Source organism: Callithrix jacchus, chromosome 11 (assembly GCF_049354715.1).
Source record: "Callithrix jacchus isolate 240 chromosome 11, calJac240_pri, whole genome shotgun sequence".
Lineage (NCBI taxonomy): Eukaryota > Metazoa > Chordata > Mammalia > Primates > Cebidae > Callithrix > Callithrix jacchus.
In genome coordinates, this window is record NC_133512.1 from 115,321,208 (window position 1) to 115,340,368 (window position 19,161).

The window sequence follows — 19,161 nt, forward strand, 5'->3', positions numbered from 1 at the left end:
GAGAGTTTTGCCAGAGTCCCCAGGAAAGAAAACTGCTGAAGAGAGAGGGTGGTGACAGAGTGCAGGAATACCTGAGGAAAAATATCTGAGGGTGGAAGTTGTTGAGTAGCAGGATATTTACATGGTTTCAATGTATCTCCCCAACAGGTTACTGGTCAATTACAAAAGAAAAGAAATCTGTAGCAGCAGAGTAACCTGGCAGATGCCAATTTAACCAAGGGATTGAAGCTGATGTCTTCAATGATGAGACAAACCCCCATCCTTGCTTCCTGATGTGAGGCTTCCCCATGGCACAGCCTTTCTAACCTAGCAGAAACCTCAGACAGGTCCAAACCCATGGACATTATGCAAATTAACTGACCCGTACTCTTCAAAAATGTCAAGGTCACGAAACACAAGAAAAGGTTGAGGAACTGTTTTAAATTAAAAGAAAATAAAGAAATACCATTACAACAGCAATGTGTGATCCTGGATTGGATTCTGAACACCCCGCAAAATTGCTATAATGGACATTATTGGAACCACTGGTGAAGCTGGACTATGGACTGCAGACTAACTGAAAATAGTCACATCATTGTGAAATGCCTTGATTTCAATATTTGTCATGAGGTTTTGGAAGATAATGTCCTTGCTCTTAGGAAATACACACTAAATTATTAAAGGGTAAAGGGACTTTATGGAGGGAAGTTACTCTCAAAGCGTTCAGAAGACTAATGAGATCTTTAGAGAAATACTAACAATGATTGAATCTGGACAGGTAACATAAGGGAATTCTTTGTACTTTTAAAAACCTTTAAGTTTTAAATTCTTTCAAAATAAAAAGTGAAAACAAAAAAGGATCTGAAGGAAGAGCATTTGACCTTGAGGGGGAATTGTAAAGGACCAAGCCAAATTCCTCCTGCAGTAACTGGGGTCAAGACTTCAATTTAGGCTCTCTACAAGCGATGACAAAAGAAAAAGCTGCTTTTCCTAAACTCCACTTCCTCCAGAATCTGAAAAACACTTGTTTTTACCTCTTTGCCTGCCCTCTCCACATATTTCAGAATCTCCCCCAGAGCCAGTTTCCATTTAGAAAGGAAGCCAGTACTGAAATCTGTTCCTACAAGTCACTCGATGAGGCCCTGCGGTGTAAAGATGAAAAAGAAACGGACAGTTCTGCAAGATTCCGATGTCCGGTGGAAGAGAGACGATGCGAGTAGCTAGTCTCGTAAAATGCTGACACAGCGGCATGCGGCACCACGGGGAAACAGAGGTACAAACTCTGGAAAGGAGACTCCAGGAAGAGGCATGAGGGCCGAAAGTGGGTATGAAAGTGGGAGGAGTTTGCCAATTAGGTGGGAGAGAAAGGAGGCTAAGGGGCATCAGTATTTCCAAACCTTCAAGATGAGAAAAACGTCAGAAGGATGCCAGGGACAGGCTTGTTCTAGGAATACTCAGTATCCAGTGGAAATGTAGGGTATAAATAGCAGGAATAGTAAAACCACAGGTAGGGTCCAAACCACAAAGGTTTTATCTATATGCCAGTGCTGGGTAAAAGCACAGCCCATTGTGCGAGAGAATAATGTGATCAGATGTGATCTGCTCTAGAAAATTCCAGTTGCCATATGAAAAATGTACTGGGTGGAGACAAGACAGGAGACAGGGAGCATAGTTAGGAGGTGGTGACAGTGATGAGGCTTGTGAGGAGGAGGCAGGCCAGGACTTACACAATCTCTGGGTGCGATTGTCTCCATAAATTTTACACCCTAGGAACCTTATTAACCTCATCCCAGTTCAGCCCTGGGGAGCAGAGGAGGTATTTATGCAAGTGGTAGAATCCTCAGGACGCAGTGATTGTGGGTACGGGGATGACATGGAGGGAGGGAGAAAGAGGATAGTTTGGGAGACTTCCTGGTCCTGTGAGCAGAGGTTTGCACAGCGCGAATTACAAAGGAGATATAACAATGTTCAGTTAATATCAGAGTGGGAGCGATACCACCTTCCTCTAGGCAAAGGCCCAGACTAGCACTCCTGAGCTCACTGGACTCCCCCACTAATGAGGATGCTGACCAGGGGCACCTCTCCCTCCCTGTAGGGGTCAGCCTAGTTGGCCTGCCTGGAGAAGTATCTGCCAGTTGGCCAATTATTGTTGAATGAGAAGAAACTTCCAGCAGTCGGATTCTCTGGGCCCCCCGTCCTTGTGGGACAGCAGTCAAGAAGTGCTCCCAAGCTCCCTGGGAGATTGGCCCTAATCCTGGTCCAATGACCAGCCCCAACTACAGCCCTTAGCTTTCAGTGTAAGCACAACTATTGTGAAAGGCCCAAATCTCCCTCCCCCCTAGCGCTAGAGAGGTGGTGATAATCTTTTTTATTCCACAGATGGAACCCCAGAAAATAAAGGGATGTCTTAGTCTGTTCGGCTGCTGTAACAAAATACTGTAAACTGGGTGTTTTATAAACAACAGAAATCTATTGCTCACAGTTCCAGAGGCTGAGAAGTCCAAGATCAAAGAAGATTCAGCATCTGGTGAGGGCTGGTCTTCTGGTTCATAGAAGGTACCTTTTTGCTGGGTCCTACATGACAGAAGGAGTGAATGAGCTCTCTGGGGCCTCTTTTATATGGGCACTAATTCCATTCATGAGAGTTCTACCCTAAAGGCCTAATCACCTCCCAAAGGCCCCACCTTCTGATACCATCGCCTTGGGGTTAGGATTTCAACAAATCCATTCTTGGAGGAAGGGGACACATAAATATCCAGCCCACTGCAAGAACTCACCCAGGGTCCTATAGGACATTTTCCTTCTGGTTTTTTGTTTTTAGTACTTAAGCTTTGACCATAGAGTGGCTTGTTACATTAGTTAATATTTTTAAGCTATCTTATGTCTTAGAATCTCATGTACATTATTTCTCTGATCAGGATGCCTGTCCTTCTAAATTAGGGACACCACTGTCATTATTTATCCTTAACTTTATATCACAGGGAAGAGAGGAAGGGCTTCTAGAGATTCTGATTGAATACAAGTTACTAATAAAAGAAAGCTTGAAATGTTTTTTCTGACATATTATTTCACATAAGACTAGTGCTTGTAACATTGAAGAAGACATTCAGGTTCCTAAATACTGCATGGATTATCCAACTTCTCATAATTGTCAAGTTCAGGGCCTGGGTCTGCTGATTTCTACTCAAGGGCTCTTCCCATCACACCAGGGGCCATGGGGAGGCACACAGAGTCCCTGTTTTGCTTGCCCAGCTTTGTGACCTTAGGCAGGTAGCTGAAGCTCTCTGTGCCTCAGTTTCCCACATCACATCCAAAGCAGGGAAAGTGATGACATTTGCCTCAGAAAGCTATTTGGGAATAAGTGGACAGAGGAGCTAATACAGCACTCACTAGCATCTGTGTTCCTATTTCCTGGACACGCAGCTGAACCAGTGCTTCTCAAATTTTTTTTGAGATGGAGTCTCACTCCATTGCCCAGACTGGAGTACGGTGGTGTGATCTCAGCTTACTGCAACCTCTGCCTCCTGGGTTCAAATGATTCTCCTGCCTCAGCCTGCTGAGTAGCAGGGATTACAGGGGTGCATCATCACAGCTGGCTAATTTTTGTATTTTTAGTAGAGATGGGGTTTTGCCATGCTGGCCAGGCTGGTCTTGAACTCCTGACCTCAGGCGATCACTCACCTTGGCCTCCCAAAGTGCTGGGATTACAGGCATGAGCCACCATGCCCAGCCTCTCAAACCTTCATGTGCCCATGAGTCACCTGGGTATCTTGTTAAAATGCACATTCCCTCTCAGCAGCTTGGGAGGGGGCCTGAGGTTCTGCATTTCTATCAAGCTCCCAGATGATGTTGATGCTGCTGGCTGGGGGACCACACTTTGAGTGCCGAGGACATAGAGCTTCTGCAGGGAGCAAAAATAACAGAAACTTGCCCATCCTTCAGCCATATAATAGAACATATTTCTGCTACTTAAAATAATGCTCCATTTGTTGACGTGGAAGTATGATAACTGAGCAGATATAGAAAAGACGTAGAATAGAATTTCATATTGTTTAAATATAACTGGATACATAGAATAATAGGGATTTATCAGATGGGAGAAAGAGAAAGGGAGGGAGAACGAGGTGGGGGAAGGAGAGGGAGGGGAGAGGAAGGAAGGAGAGGAGAATGAAAGTCACATTAAAAGTATTGACAGTGGTAATCTCTGAGGGATGGAATTGCAGCACTTATTTTTTTTCCTTATAAGTATTTGAATTTTCCCATTTTCTACTATAATCATGCATTTCTTTTATGATGTAAAAAAAGTTATTTTCATCTTTAAATGAACTTTTCTATTTGCCTCAAATGCATTTCTTTATAGCCCTTCCTATAACCAACTCCACTTGGGGATTGTTGGGTCCCCCACAGAGAGTTAGTCATTGGTCAAAAAGATACTCCAAGCATCCAGGGCCATGTGAGCTGCCCGCCCCAGCCACTGGCTGTACAGCTTGTGGACCACTGGTGACAGGACAAGAGGAAACCCTGGGCCCTGGGATGGGGCCAAACACTGCAGCTGAGATAACCACGTGACTTGAAGAAGGAAGCAGCACCTGCCGACATCCCTGACTGACAGGCCCTTTGATCTGATCCGCGTTCCTGCCATGTCCCCTGGCTTCTCCCCAGGGCTCTCTCTCCTCTAAACAAAATTTCAGTCCTTAAGACACTGTCCTTAATAAATCCTCCCTTCTTATCCCACAGGGACACACAGCACCCTGATTACTTTAACTTTTCAAATGGGAAAACAAGTAGAGCAGAATAGGGACCCACAGAGGGCCCCACAGCAGACAGCATCAGAGTCAGACTAACAGCCTGGGGGTCTGGTTTCCAGGAAGGAATTCCCTAGCCTTATTTCTCTTATGCCTCTGAGAACAAGAACCCAGTTCCTGCTGCAAGGGACTTGTAAAACAGGAGTCTAAAGAAGCAAAACATGCGTCCAAGAGCATATGGGCTCTCTGCGCAATCCGACAGCATGGCTCCATGAACACACAGCCTTCCATTGTGAGTCCAGAGCCTCCAACCAGGCCCACAGTCACATGGTGAGCATCAGCTGGGGGAGGCACAGCTCTAAGAACAAACAGACATGATGCATTCAGTGGCCTGAAGAATAAGAAGTCTATTTCCTTCTGATGGTCTAGATGGGTTTCCAAAGCACAGCTCTGCTCCATGTAGTCACTCAGAGCTCAAGCCACCAGCTGTTCTGCTATCTTCAGTATTTGAGTTCTAAGGCTTCCCTGGAAATGGGCATTTCAACCAGCCAGAGGGAAAAAGGACACAGAGGAGACAGGGGAGGTTTTGACAAGCCAGATGTGTAAGGTGCACTCATCATTTCTGTTTATGTCCTGTGATTAGATCTCAGCCCCATGGCCTGATCTAACATCAGAGGGGGCAAGTTATTCTAGGTTGTGCCCTGGAACAAGAGGACATGAGTTTTGATGGACAGGCAGCAGTCTCCACCAAATTTTACTACCTTGAGTCAGACTCCAAATTTCAGGGACATAAACAATTAGCGGGCACCTACTTTGTGCCAGGCACCATACAAGGCACTAGAGACCCAAAAATGAATAAGGCACAGTCCCTGCCCTTGAGAGATCCATATGCAGGGGAGGGCCTCACTGGGGACAGTGACTGAAACCTATATCACAGGATTTGGGAATGAGAAAATATAGCCAACCCAGCCCCCTCCTAAATTCTGCATTTGCAACAGAGAAAATAATAAGGGATTCGTGCTCCATGGGCATGCAAACAGGAACTAATGAAGACCACAGGTCATAAACTGGCACACAGCTATGAAGGCAGAGTGCCCCAGACCAGGGATGCATGTGTTTGAATGTTTGTATGTGCATGTGTCTGTGAGTGTATATGCATGTGCTGGAGTGTGTGGGTATGTAAATAATATTTAGGATTCACCAACATTTTCAACTAACGTGATCATTTCCTCTCTATTCTGAATTCCAAAGGACTGCATTATCCTGGTCTAGAAGTTTAAGTACAGTGGCTGCAAATGAACTTTATTTCTCCTTTTATAATAATATTCTTTCTTATTCTTATTATTTTTTTCCTCAGAGTGATTTGATTCCATTCCACAAAGTTTGATAAAAACATCTCCCATCACCCTCTAACCCAAGGTCTCAGCCTCTCCTTGTCCCTCAATTCTTCAGCACAGTGGCCTAAGAGGAGCACAGTGACCAGTCATCCAGGTACAAGAAGAATATCCCAGCCTCCAAGGGAGCTGAAAGGAGAGCCCTGTGGCCTAGTGTATTCTCAAAGACCCAGACGCAAAGCTCTCCCTAGCAAAGGGTTCCCAGCCCACAGCAGAACTGGCTGGGATGGAACAATTTCCATGGGGCAGGCAAACAGACAGCAGTGGGTAGTTTTCTGTCCAGAAACAGAAGATGCTAAGGTGTAGGAAAATAGAAAGGAAAGGACAAAGCAAATGGAGAATATTGCACACCTTAGCAAAGTCAGGGGAGTTGGACATCCTGAGACTAGGCAAAGGCAGCAGACCTGGGCTTGAGGAGCAGCCTGCAGAGGGACAACCAAAAGGGTAGTTAGAGGCTGATGGGTCTATATGCTTCCAGCATTTTAGGAAGACAGCAAGATCTGAGGCATGGTTCCAAAGCAGGAGTGGAGGCTACTGCAAATCAGGAGGAGCGCTTCCCACGGCAGGCTCCCCAGGGAGATGCTGTGGTCACCATCTCCTATAATCACCTGCAGGTAGCTCCTCTCTGTCCCTGCGAGAAGAGAATTACTGCCTAGGCTCCAGCCAGCGAAAGCTAGAGTGGCCGCCACTTACCCTTTCCGCAAGGGAGAACCCTGCTGACCAGCATCACACCAACCCGCAGCCCTCCTCCTGCTCCCAGGATGAGGATCAGAGTAGTAATGGGACAGGGGCACAGCCACTCTTCAGGGGGCAACCACATGGGGCCAAACTTGTCCTGGGTCTTGCTTCAGTGGGAGAAAGAAGGAAATCCATAGTCATATTAAGGACAATATACAAGCAATCGTAACAATTCTCCCATCTGCACAGAGCTCTATATTTAGCAAGGCCCCTTCCTTTCTGTTGTCACCACCTATGGCCCTGGGTAGAGACACTGGGAAGGCAGGAAGAACCCCTTGCTCCATCTCTTATCTGGGGGACCACCCCCTCTGGCAGAAGGAAATGGGCAAGCACAGGGCCTGGCCCCTGTTTCCACAACTTGCACTGGTGGACGTTGGGCAGCTGTGTCCTTCCCATTTGCTGGCATGAGCACTACCCACAACGGCCCCTGACCTGAGAGGATACACTGTCAAGGCTCCCTGGTGCCAGAGGCATCCTCAGGGAACATTCAGTCACTGCCACTGCCTCTGGGAAAGACAGGCAGACCCAGAGTCACTGCAGGCAGATGGCAGCCTGTCCTATTTTTTCAAAATATTCACAAGACATGGCACCATCTGCTTAGGTAGTCAAATGTGTACAGTAATCTGACAAGGCCAGGTAGGAAACGGCTACAGCACCATTTACGGCTGGGATCAGCAATCCGTGTGAATCAAACAATTCCTTTTATCTGAACGGCACTTTTTAGTTTACAAGGTGCTTTCTGAAGAGCGTTCTAGTTTTCTAGACTCACCTGTGACACTTTTTTTTTTTTTTTGAGATGGAGTTCGGCTCTTGTTGCCCAGGCTGGAGTGCAATGGTGCCATCTGGGCTCACTGCAACCTCTACCTCCCGACTTCAAGTGATTCTCCTGCCTCAGCCTCCTGAGTAGCTGGGATCACCGTCATGCACCACCACACCCAGCTAACTTTGTATTTTTAGTAGAGACGGGATTTCTCTGTGTTGGTCAGGCTGGTCTCAAACTCTTAACCTCAGGTGATCTGCTCTCCTCAGCCTCCCAAAGTGCTGGGATTACAGGTGCGAGCCACCGCGCCCAGCAGCCTGTGACACTTCTTAAAGGAGCACTACTTTTCAAATGTGGGCCTTATCTCCAAGAATGAGTGAGTAGTCTTGAATGTGACCTGGGCGTTTGTAGTTTTAAAAAGGCCCAAAGTGTAATCCCAGCACTCTGGGAGGCCGAGGCGGGTAGATCACCTGATGTCAGGAGTTCGAAATCAGCCTGGCCAACATGGTACAACCCTGTCTCTACTAAAAATACAAAAAAATTAGCTGGGCACGATGGTGGGCAACTGTAATCCAGCTGCTTGGGAGGCTGAGGCAGGAGAATGGCTTGAACCCAGGAGGCAGAGGTTGCAGTGAGCCGAGATTAGCCATTGCACTCCAGCCGGGGTAACAGAGTGAGACTCTGTCTAAAAAAAAAAAAAAAAAGGCCCGCCGTGGGTGGATTCTGATGCACAGCCAGAAAACGATCCCTGGTGGGCACCATCTCCCTACTCCTCATGGCTGCCCTGAAAGATAGAACGAACATGCCCTTGTAGGCCTGATTTGCTGATGAGAAAACTGAGGCTTAGGACACTGAAGTCTCTTGTCCAGGGACACACCATTAGCTGAGACCCCAGTCCAGGTCTTCTGAGCACTGGTCAGTGCTTCATCATCTCCTCTTACTGTCCATCAGCAACAGGATGGAAGGAAGCTCCCCTATTCAAAAATATGCCTCCAAGGGGGTGGAACCTCTGAGTCATCCACGTGCCAGTTAATTTAACATGCTCTCATAGTGCTCTGTCAAGCATCGAGCTTCTACATCATTGTGGCGAAAGAAAGGAGGTAACCCGCTTAAACCATGAGCATTGTCGACAGAAGACCAGCCCCATCCAAGCGATGTGTATGTGTTGAAGCTGTTTAAGGCAGTTTCCAGACTTTCCTGGTAATAACAACCACCTGAGACACTCAGATTGCAAATTCTTTTCTTAAAAATAGTTTTAGAAATTGGTTTAAAAAGACTGGATCAGGATCTCCAGCAGAGGGGATGAAGAAACTACAGCTCAAACAGGTGACTTGATGCTTCTTGTCCTCACAGAAGTTTGGGGGAACTTGCTCCAGGACAGTGGTCCTCAACAGGGGAAAATGGATGCTCAAGCATGGCAGGGCTCCAACTCAGCACTTTCTTCTTAAAAGTCGTCCTTGAGTCCTTTCTGGGTGGTGAGAAGTTCCATCTAAAGTAGTTTCTCAACCTCAGCACTGCTGAGAGTTGGGCAGATGAATTCCTTGTCGTGGGGGTCAGTCCTGTGCATTGGAGGATATGTAGCTGCAGCCCTGGCTTCTCTCATCAAATGCCAGCACACTGCCTATCCAGTTGTGACAACCAAAAATATTTTCAGATGTTGCCACATGGCCTGGTGGGCCAAGTCATCCCCTGTGGAAAACAGGTAGAATCTAATGGATGAAGACTGAGGTGTAGAGAGCCCTGGTGGTCTCAGGTCAGTTCTGCTATGACCCTCCTTGTGTGATGAGTCTGTTCACATGACTCCCTAAGGCGTCAATTCCTTCATCTGCAAAATAGGGACAAAGTCTGTCTTGCAGCAATATTGTGAAGATAGGTTCTGATGCAGAATGCAAGGGTTCTAACTTTCTTAGTAAAAGGCATCCAAAGGTGGGGAGAATTAGCCACAGTTCCCCTGAAGCTTCTGGTATTAATTCAACAATTAACACCATAGAGGCTGCTTCCTTGACTGCCACCAAAGCAGATGCCCACCTGAGCAACCATTCTGGAGTCAGATCATGGCACTGACTTTCTCTGCCACTTGGTGGGTCATCTCTACTGGCCCTCATATCCCTCTACTCTTCCCTGCAAAGAGGGAGATGGGGAGAGCAGGAGAGAACCACACAGCCCTTCATAAACAAGTCATTGGAGATTAAGGCATCCTCCACAACCAGATTGGTATATGCATCTTGAAGTGGTATGAAGTAGTCTGTGCATGTTGAAGTGTCTGTGAGTGTGGAAGTGGTCTGCACATGTAGAAGTGGTATGGACGTGGAGAAGTGGTATGCATATGTTGAAGTGGTGTGTGCATGTTGAAATGGTCATGCATGTTGAAGTGGTTATGCATGTTGAAGTGGTGTGTGCATGTTGAAGTGGTTTCAAGTGTTATGTGCATGTTGACATGGTCTGACATGTTGAAGTGGTGTGTGCGTGTTGAAGTCTGTGCATGTTGAAGTGGTTATGCATGCTGACGTGGTCTGATGTTGAAGTGGTGTGTGCATGTTGAAGTGGTCTGCGCATGTTGAAGTGGTTTGAAGTGGTATGTGCATGTTGAAGTGGTGTGCGCATGTTGAAATGGTGTGCGCATGTTGAAGTGGTGTGTGCATGTTGAAGTGGTGTGTGCATGTTGAAATGGTGTGTGCATGTTGAAGTGGTGTGTGCATGTTGAAGTGGTGTGTGCATGTTGAAATGGTGTGTGCATGTTGAAATGGTGTGTGCATGTTGAAATGGTGTGTGCATGTTGAAGTGGTGTGTGCATGTTGAAATGGTGTGTGCATGTTGAAATGGTGTGTGCATGTTGAAGTGGTGTGTGCATGTTGAAATGGTGTGTGCATGTTGAAGTGGTGTGTGCATGTTGAAATGGTGTGTGCATGTTGAAGTGGTGTGTGCATGTTGAAATGGTGGGTGCGTGTTGAAGTGGTGTGCGCATGTTGAAGTGGTGTGTGCATGTTGAAGTGGTTTCAAGTGTTATGTGCATGTTGACATGGTCTGACATGTTGAAGTGGTGTGTGCATGTTGAAGTGGTTTCAAGTGTTGTGTGCATGTTGACATGGTCTGACATGTTGAAGTGGTGTGTGCATGTTGAAATGGTTTCAAGTGTTGTGTGCATGTTGACATGGTCTGACATGTTGAAGTGGTGTGTGCATGTTGAAATGGTTTCAAGTGTTGTGTGCATGTTGACATGGTCTGACATGTTGAAGTGGTACGTGCATGTTGAAGTGGTTTCAAGTGTTGTGTGCATGTTGAAGTGGTGTGTGCGTGTTGAAGTGGTGTGCGCATGTTGAAGTGGTGTGCGCATGTTGAAGTGGTGTGCGCATGTTGAAGTGGTGTGTGCATGAAGTGGTGTGCGCATGTTGAAGTGGTGTGCGCATGTTGAAGTGGTGTGTGCATGTTGAAGTGGTGTGTGCATGAACTGGTGTGCACATGTTGAAGTGGTGTGCGCATGTTGAAGTGGTGTGCGCATGTTGAAGTGGTGTGTGCATGAAGTGGTGTGCACATGTTGAAGTGGTGTGCGCATGTTGAAGTGGTGTGTGCATGAAGTGGTGTGCGCATGTTGAAGTGGTGTGTGCATGAAGTGGTGTGCGCATGTTGAAGTGGTGTGCGCATGTTGAAGTGGTGTGTGCATGAAGTGGTGTGCGCATGTTGAAGTGGTGTGCGCATGTTGAAGTGGTGTGCGCATGTTGAAGTGGTGTGTGCATGAAGTGGTGTGCGCATGTTGAAGTGGTGTGCGCATGTTGAAGTGGTGTGTGCATGTTGAAGTGGTGTGTGCATGTTGAAGTGGTGTGCGCATGTTGAAGTGGTCTGCGCATGTTGAAGTGGTCTGCGCATGTTGAAGTGGTGTGCGCATGTTGAAGTGGTGTGTGCATGAAGTGGTGTGCGCATGTTGAAGTGGTGTGTGCATGAAGTGGTGTGCGCATGTTGAAGTGGTGTGCGCATGTTGAAGTGGTGTGCGCATGTTGAAGTGGTGTGTGCATGTTGAAGTGGTGTGCGCATGTTGAAGTGGTGTGTGCATGAAGTGGTGTGCGCATGTTGAAGTGGTGTGCGCATGTTGAAGTGGTGTGTGCATGAAGTGGTGTGTGCATGAAGTGGTGTGCGCATGTTGAAGTGGTGTGTGCATGAAGTGGTGTGCGCATGTTGAAGTGGTCTGCGCATGTTGAAGTGGTGTGCGCATGTTGAAGTGGTGTGCGCATGTTGAAGTGGTGTGTGCATGAAGTGGTGTGCGCATGTTGAAGTGGTGTGCGCATGTTGAAGTGGTGTGTGCATGAAGTGGTGTGCGCATGTTGAAGTGGTGTGCGCATGTTGAAGTGGTGTGTGCATGTTGAAGTGGTTTCAAGTGTTGTGTGCATGTTAAAGTGGTGTGTGCATGTTGAAGTGGTGTGCGCATGTTGAAGTGGTCTGCGCATGTTGAAGTGGTGTGTGCATGTTGAAGTGGTCTGCGCATGTTGAAGTGGTGTGCGCATGTTGAAGTGGTGTGCGCATGTTGAAGTGGTGTGTGCATGAAGTGGTGTGTGCATGAAGTGGTGTGTGCATGTTGAAGTGGTGTGTGCATGAAGTGGTGTGCGCATGTTGAAGTGGTGTGCGCATGTTGAAGTGGTGTGCGCATGTTGAAGTGGTGTGTGCATGAAGTGGTGTGCGCATGTTGAAGTGGTGTGCGCATGTTGAAGTGGTGTGTGCATGAAGTGGTGTGCGCATGTTGAAGTGGTGTGCGCATGTTGAAGTGGTGTGTGCATGAAGTGGTGTGCGCATGTTGAAGTGGTGTGCGCATGTTGAAGTGGTGTGCGCATGTTGAAGTGGTCTATGCATTCACTCACTTTCATCTCCAAAGCCCCACGGAGCTTAACAGCAGCACACAGAGTAAACCTTGAACAAAAATTCTTTGTAAACATATGTTTTCAGCTCCTGGTAATAATACCCTCCATGCTTGTATCGGAGTGATAAAAAGGCATCTAGATGAAGGTGTGCTTTCCTGGCGTTAAATAGTCAGCACTTCAGTAGAGCCTGGTTAGAGGTTTGATCTTTTTCTGGAGAGGGCACCCGGGAACCAGGCTTTCCTTAATAGGTTAAGAGCTGCATACTACACAAGTGACCCTCAATTGACACAGGGTGTTTAAAGACAGAGCTTGCCCTAATAATAGCTTTAACTTCCATCAATCACACCATGGACCAGGCTCAGGTTTGAGTGCTTCACCCACTTACTCTCACAATGGTGCTATGAAATCAGTACTATTGTTATCGCCAGTGTAGATGAGGAAACTGAGCATAAGAGAAGGATATGTCCATTGCCAGTGAGTGGCTAAAAACCAAGGAGTCTAGGCATCTGGAGGGGAGCGACTGAGTCATGTCACTTTGAGTTTCGGCCCCTCCCCACTCCTACTAAACTGAACACACAGAATGTACCCGCTCATGTTACTCTAGCGTTCCCAAAATGAAAAGTTCTATGGACGAGTGGAAAGAACGTGAGTTTGGAAGTCAAGTCAATTCCTCCATCTGTGTGACCCTGCGTAAAATACTTAACTTCTTTATTAAGCCCCAATTACTTCAACTGTAAAAATGTGAACACACCTCACACAATTATTTTAAGGAGAAGAAAACGAGGCGGTGTTCATCGCATAACACCTGGCACAGAGCTGGCCACTTGGCAGTTCCTTGGTAAAGGTTTCTTCTCTTCCCTCTTCCTTGTTTCTTGCTGAAGACCTTGTCACTCACTCCTGGACAGAGAGAAATCCTTCTCTCATGCCAGAAATCATCCCCCAATCCAGCGGTTTAGTGGAAGACAAACTGGTCAAATTCAGGTTGACTGACACACACACAAGGGGCTTATGATCCTCTGTGTTAAATTTGGCCCCACATCATTCTTTTAACCTATATTTGAGCATCTTCCATATGCCAGAATGTTCTAAGCCGTGGGATACATCAGTGAACAAAACAAAAATGGGTCACCTTGCAGGGCATACTTTCTGAACATGGACACTGGTTACTGTCTACAGGGTTAGATGTACATGTGTTCTATCCCAAGGACGATTCGGGTCATATGGTGTGATTGGAGGGGACTTGATAACCACCCTCCTAAGCCTGATTACCACCCTATGAGTAATTCTCTTGGTTTGGGGGTGGCATTCCATGGTGTTGCCTCAAGTTAAGCCATCATCAGTCATTAACCCGTGGGAGTGAATTTATCCAAAGGATCCAGCTCACCCTGTGTCTCCCCAGCCCCACCCTTTCAGATTCTAGATCTCGTGATTCTCTGAGCCCTGTGGTGTGGCTCCTGTATAGCAAAGTGCCTATTTCACCATTTCTATCATATGAGGTGGGGAGAAGGTCAGGAATGAGGAAAGAAACCAAAGCCTTCTGCATTCCCACTTTGAAACAGGTTCATGACTTGCCTCAGTCTCACTCCTATTCCTGAGACTCTGCAAGAGCTTGGGAAGAGGAGTCATCCTATTGCTGTGAAACAGATATTAAGTTTCAGAAACCAGCCTTCTTTGGAAAACTCCATGCCTCGCCCTGCTGTCTCCGGATGTCATGGATACAGAGAGGAGTCATTATTTGCCTTGGGGAGAGAGAGAGAAATTGAATCTAGAGACATCACATGGATCATCTTAGCAGCATCTACTATATTAAAAAAGAAAGAAAAAACACCCCACCAAAGAGTCAGCAGCCAAATTAATTGTTTTTCTGATTAACAAAACACAATTAAGCCCCAAATGCCGCCGCTTGAGGGAAGGTTATTTGCAGTTTTTTTCCAGGGACCGTTCTGGCTACGGAGCAATGACAACTTCATTCTGATCCCTGCAAGAGGGGCCGAGAGAGAAATAATGCCACAAACTCATTATGACCATGCTGTCTAATTCCTCTCCAGGGAAGCCAGACCCCACAGCAGCCAGAGTGCGGGACACAAAGGCAGACAGGACCGCAGCTTCAAGGGACTGTGTGCAAATGAGGGTGGTGAGGGGAGTGGGCAAGGGTGGCAGAGAACATGGGGATGACTGTTGGCTTTTGCAGGGCAGGGATCCCAAAAGTCCAGTGGCCTAGAACTGCTCCTTATGGAAACAAGCTAGCCTCTCTGCACAGTTGTAGAATTGGGAAGGAAAGAAGAGGGATGGGAGCAGGCAGAGGGAAAAGAAGGAAGTTTATGATTAAGGTGACTTTATAAAACTACATACTGGAGACACTGAAGCATAATTCCCTATTTGTTGGTTGGTTTTTGAGATGGGGGTCTCACTCTCATCACCCAGGCTGAAATGAAGTGGTGTAATCACAACTCACTGCAGCCTCAATCAACCAGACTCAGGTGATCCTTCCACCTCAGCCTCTCCAGTAGTTAAGATTACAGGCATATACCACCATACCTGGCTAAGTGTTTGTATTCTTAGTAGAGATGGGGTTTCAACATGTTGACCAGATTGGTCTTGAACTCCTGGACTCAGTGATATCTGCCCACCTCAGTCTCCCAAAGTGCTGGGTTTACAGGCATGAGCCACCATGCCCAGCCCATAATTCCCAGATTTTTGTTTTTGTTTTTTTTTTTTTTGGCGGGGGGGTTGCTGTTTTTTTTTTTAAACAGTCTTGCGGTGTCACCAGCCTGGAGTGCAGTGGCACAATCTTGGCTCATTGCAGCCTCCACTTCCCAGGTTCAAATAATGCTCATGCCTCAGCCTCCCCAATAGTTGGGACTAGAGGCATGCACCATAACAACTGGCTAATTTTTGTATTTTTTTAGTAGAAACAGAGTTTCATTGTGTTGGCCAGGCTGGTCTCGAACTCTGGGCCTCAAGTGATCTACCCACCTTGGCCTCCCAAAGTTCTGGGATTACAGATATAAGTCACCACACCAGGCCTAATTCCCAGTTTTGAAGGTACAGTAATGAGATTAAGAATGCCCCCATGGTCACAAGCCTACTGTATTCCAGGCCCTCTGCTGAATGCTTGCCATCCACGGCCTCATTTCACCTTCCCAACAATCCTGCCCATTTTACATGTAACCAGACTCATGAAAGTTCAGTAACTTGTCCTAGATCACAGCCAATAAGTAGATTTGCACCCACATCTCTCCAACTCATATTGTCTAACACAAAGTCTTAGAGGCAATTTCCTCCGAAGTACTCACCTAGGCCAGCACTAACAGTCACCGAGGCAAGACTGAAGGCAGTGTGGTCTGCCACTCCCTTCTGCATCACCAGCCCCTCTCTGCCAGTCAAGGGCTTCCAAGGAGACACATTAAAGCAACAGTGGAACCCTAACCTTAGGATAAAATGTCCTGAAGAGTCACCTCGCTGTCCACTCTCGTGTCTCTAACTCTGAAGGCATCTGTCTACCCATAGCATGGAGCTGTGGGGTACAAGGCAGGAGGGATGGGGGAGGGATGAGAGTGGTAGACGGAGCTCAGGTCTTCAATCAGAGACAACCAGGCAGTGCCCCAGCCCCATGAGCTTGGACAAGTCCTGACCTTTCTACCACCATTCCTCATTGGTAAACCTCTCTAGGTCATTATGAAGATTAGGGATAAGGTATATAAAGCACTTGGCACCTACAGGCTCTCAATAAGAGAGGGTTAGGATGAAGACTGGATGAAGATGCAGACAAAAGTGCAAGACATGTCCGGAAAATGTGCCTTCATCCAGAAGGAGTGGGTGGAGGCAAAGCTCAAGCTATACAAACAATAGGAACCTGCTTCCTTCTGGTGTCTTCCCTCTCCCCGCCACCTCCTGCACAGACAGCTGCCATTCAAGGGAAATCCAAGAAAGGCCAAAGGGTCTTACCAAGGGGTCTTGTTATATCTCACGCTCCCATAGACTCTATGGCCTGGGAATCATTTTGTGTAGTGTCACTGACATGGTCTGGCTGTGTCAAGATGAGACCCAAATCTCATCTTGAATTGTAGCCCCCATAATTCCCAAGTGTTGTGGGAGGGACTCAGTCCGAGTTAATTGAATTATGGGAGTGGTTTTTCCCATACTGTTCTCATGGTAGTGAATAAGTCTCATGAGATCTGATGGTTTTATAAGAAGTTTCTTCTTTTGGTGGCTCTGATTCTCTCTTGCCTGCCACCATGTAGGACATGGCTTTTGCCTTCCACCATGATTGTGAGGCCTCCCCAGCTATGTGGAACTGTGAATCTATTAAACCTCACAGTCTATTAAGCTGTGAGTCTATTAAACCTGAGACAAACCCCAGTCTCAGGTATGTCTTTATCAGCAGCATGAAAACAAACTAATAATAGACCAATCTATTTCTTTGCCACATATGGAGGAGTCTAAGCATTGTTTAGTTGAGATCCCAGGAAACACCATGCTGGATGAACATCTTGACATTTTCTTCCTTGGTGCCTTAGTCTCCCCTCATGAAAAGTGAAGATCATGGGTGAAGGTCATGGCCAGGCACGGTGGCTCATGCCTATAATCCCAGCACTTTGGGAAGCTGAGGCGGGTGGATCACCTGAGGTCAGGAGGTCAAGACCAGCCTGGCTAACATAGTGAAACCCCGTTTCTACTGAAAATACAAAAGTAAGACAGGCGTGGTGGTGTGTGCCTGTAATTCTAGCTACTCAGGAGGCTGAGACAGGAGAATTGCTTGAACCCAGGAGGTGGAGGTTGCAGTAAGCCGAGATTGCACCATTGCACTACAGGGTGGGCAACAAGAGTGAAACTCCATCTCACAAAAAAAAAAGAGAGAGAAAGAAAGAAAAGTGAAGATAATTATCTCCACCCATTTCTCCCCATTCGTTGACATTGTGAATATACAGGAGAAGGCTCTGGAAATGTTGCAAGAACCACGAGAAAGCTGGTAGTCTCATAGGAAGTCTTGGAGAAAGATTCCCCTCCTTGGAGGAGGAGGAGGAGGAGAATATCTCTGTTTCTAGGGCTCAGGCAGGGAGATCCCAGCCTTGAGCTCCCTCTGTATCATTGCATCAGTACACTACATAGCACTAATTTTTTCCCAAATCCCAACCAGTCTGTCTACTGAATAAACTAGGTGAGTGAGTACAAACATGCTCTAGAAACAGGCTGCCGGCTGGCATATCATCACCACTGTCAATCCCACCCAGGATCCCGAGCAGAGGGGAAGGAGCACCGCAGTGGGATGTGCAGGCATTTCCTGCCACATGGGAACGCAGGCCACTGAGGCCTCCTATCATCAGCCATGCTTTGCCTTTATTACTGTCTGGTGCCTTGCGTCTTAGAGGGGTGCTTTCTGCAAGTAGGAGGCCAACATGAGCTATGTCTAGAAGCCGCGAACTCAGGGAATCCAGGTCAAGGAAGGACTCAACAAAGGGAGGTGAATGGCCCCAAACCATGCATCAGCCTTGCAGAGGTAAAATGACATGAGACAAGGGGACCACCTGTCCATGGGTACCCTGGGAGTCGCAAGGTGGGAAGGCTGGGCCTGACCTCCATTAGTATCTTAGGGGCCTGGGCAACAGGGATTTTTCTGCCAGGCCCTTCTTTCTCCACAGCCAGGCTAAGGGCTACTCAGCTGAGACTGGATTCTTCATGAGTCAAGGCTGCCTTGTTTGGATTCTTTACTGTGCTCACTCCCTTCTCCCTAGGGCTCGGTGTTGACCAGACATCATGTTCCACCCCCTCACTCTGCCCTCTCTGCTTGCCCTGCTTGACTGTAAAGGGAGACCCTCCTCCCAGTGACCTGTAACCTACTCCAAGGAAGCATGCTCACAATTTGTGCTCTGAGATGAGGGGCCACAGTTACTCCTCAGGAGAGGAGACACAGGTTACACTCCAGAAATAATAGGTCTTCATGTCCGTGGAGGTCTAAGTACTTTACAGAGTACATTTCACATCCACTCTCTCATTTAATTTGTGCATTCAATTAGCAGATATTTATTGAGGGCATATGACATGCTGAGTGCTGCCCTAGGCAATGAGTGTGCAGGGGAGAGCATGATGGATGAAGACTCCATTCTCATAGGGCTTAGGCTGGGAGACAGGCAACAAACAAGAAAAGGAACAAGATACTTTTAGATCATAATAAGAGAGCCCAAGAAGCCAGTTATGGTAAAGGCAAAGCATGGGCTTTTGTGAATCTATTGTGGGGAGGCAAGTCATACCTCTGTAGATAGGGTGGTCAAGACCTCTCCAAGCAGGACACCTTCATGAGCAGAGCCCTAAATGATGAAAGGAGCCAACTCTGATGCTCTGGGAAACTATGCAGATGGGAAACAGCAAGGTCAAGATTCTGGGGCAGAAACGAACTTGGAATGTTTGCAGAACAATGACAGGCTGCTGTGGGTGAGAATGCAGGGAGAGAGGGGAGGGGCCAGAGGGGCTCAGAGCCTGTGGGTTTGGGAAGCAGGAAGAGCAGACCTGACCCCCTATGGCTGTGTCTATTTTGCAGGTGAGAAATGTGAAAGAGGTCGAGTCATTTGTCGTATGAATTTGACGTTGGAGCTTCCACTTGCACACAGTTCTCCAGACTCTGGGTCTTGTGTTCTCTCCTGAACTAGCAGCCTCCATGGAGCATGGTTGTCAGGAAGGAGCTCATCTATCTCCACCCT

The 19,161-nt window shown here is 47.2% G+C and overlaps 1 long non-coding RNA gene across 1 annotated transcript in view; it reads right to left on the reverse strand.

Moving 5' to 3' along the window:
- The window catches only part of LOC118143783 (uncharacterized), a 78,193-nt gene extending 59,379 nt beyond the window's left edge, over positions 1-18,814 (reverse strand). The window contains exons 1-2 of the long non-coding RNA XR_004728207.3: positions 18,715-18,814; positions 2,460-2,553 (exon numbers count right to left, since the gene is read on the reverse strand). This is a non-coding gene — a long non-coding RNA (uncharacterized LOC118143783). The remainder of the gene's footprint in view (positions 1-2,459; positions 2,554-18,714) is intronic.
- Positions 18,815-19,161: the final 347 nt, after the last annotated feature.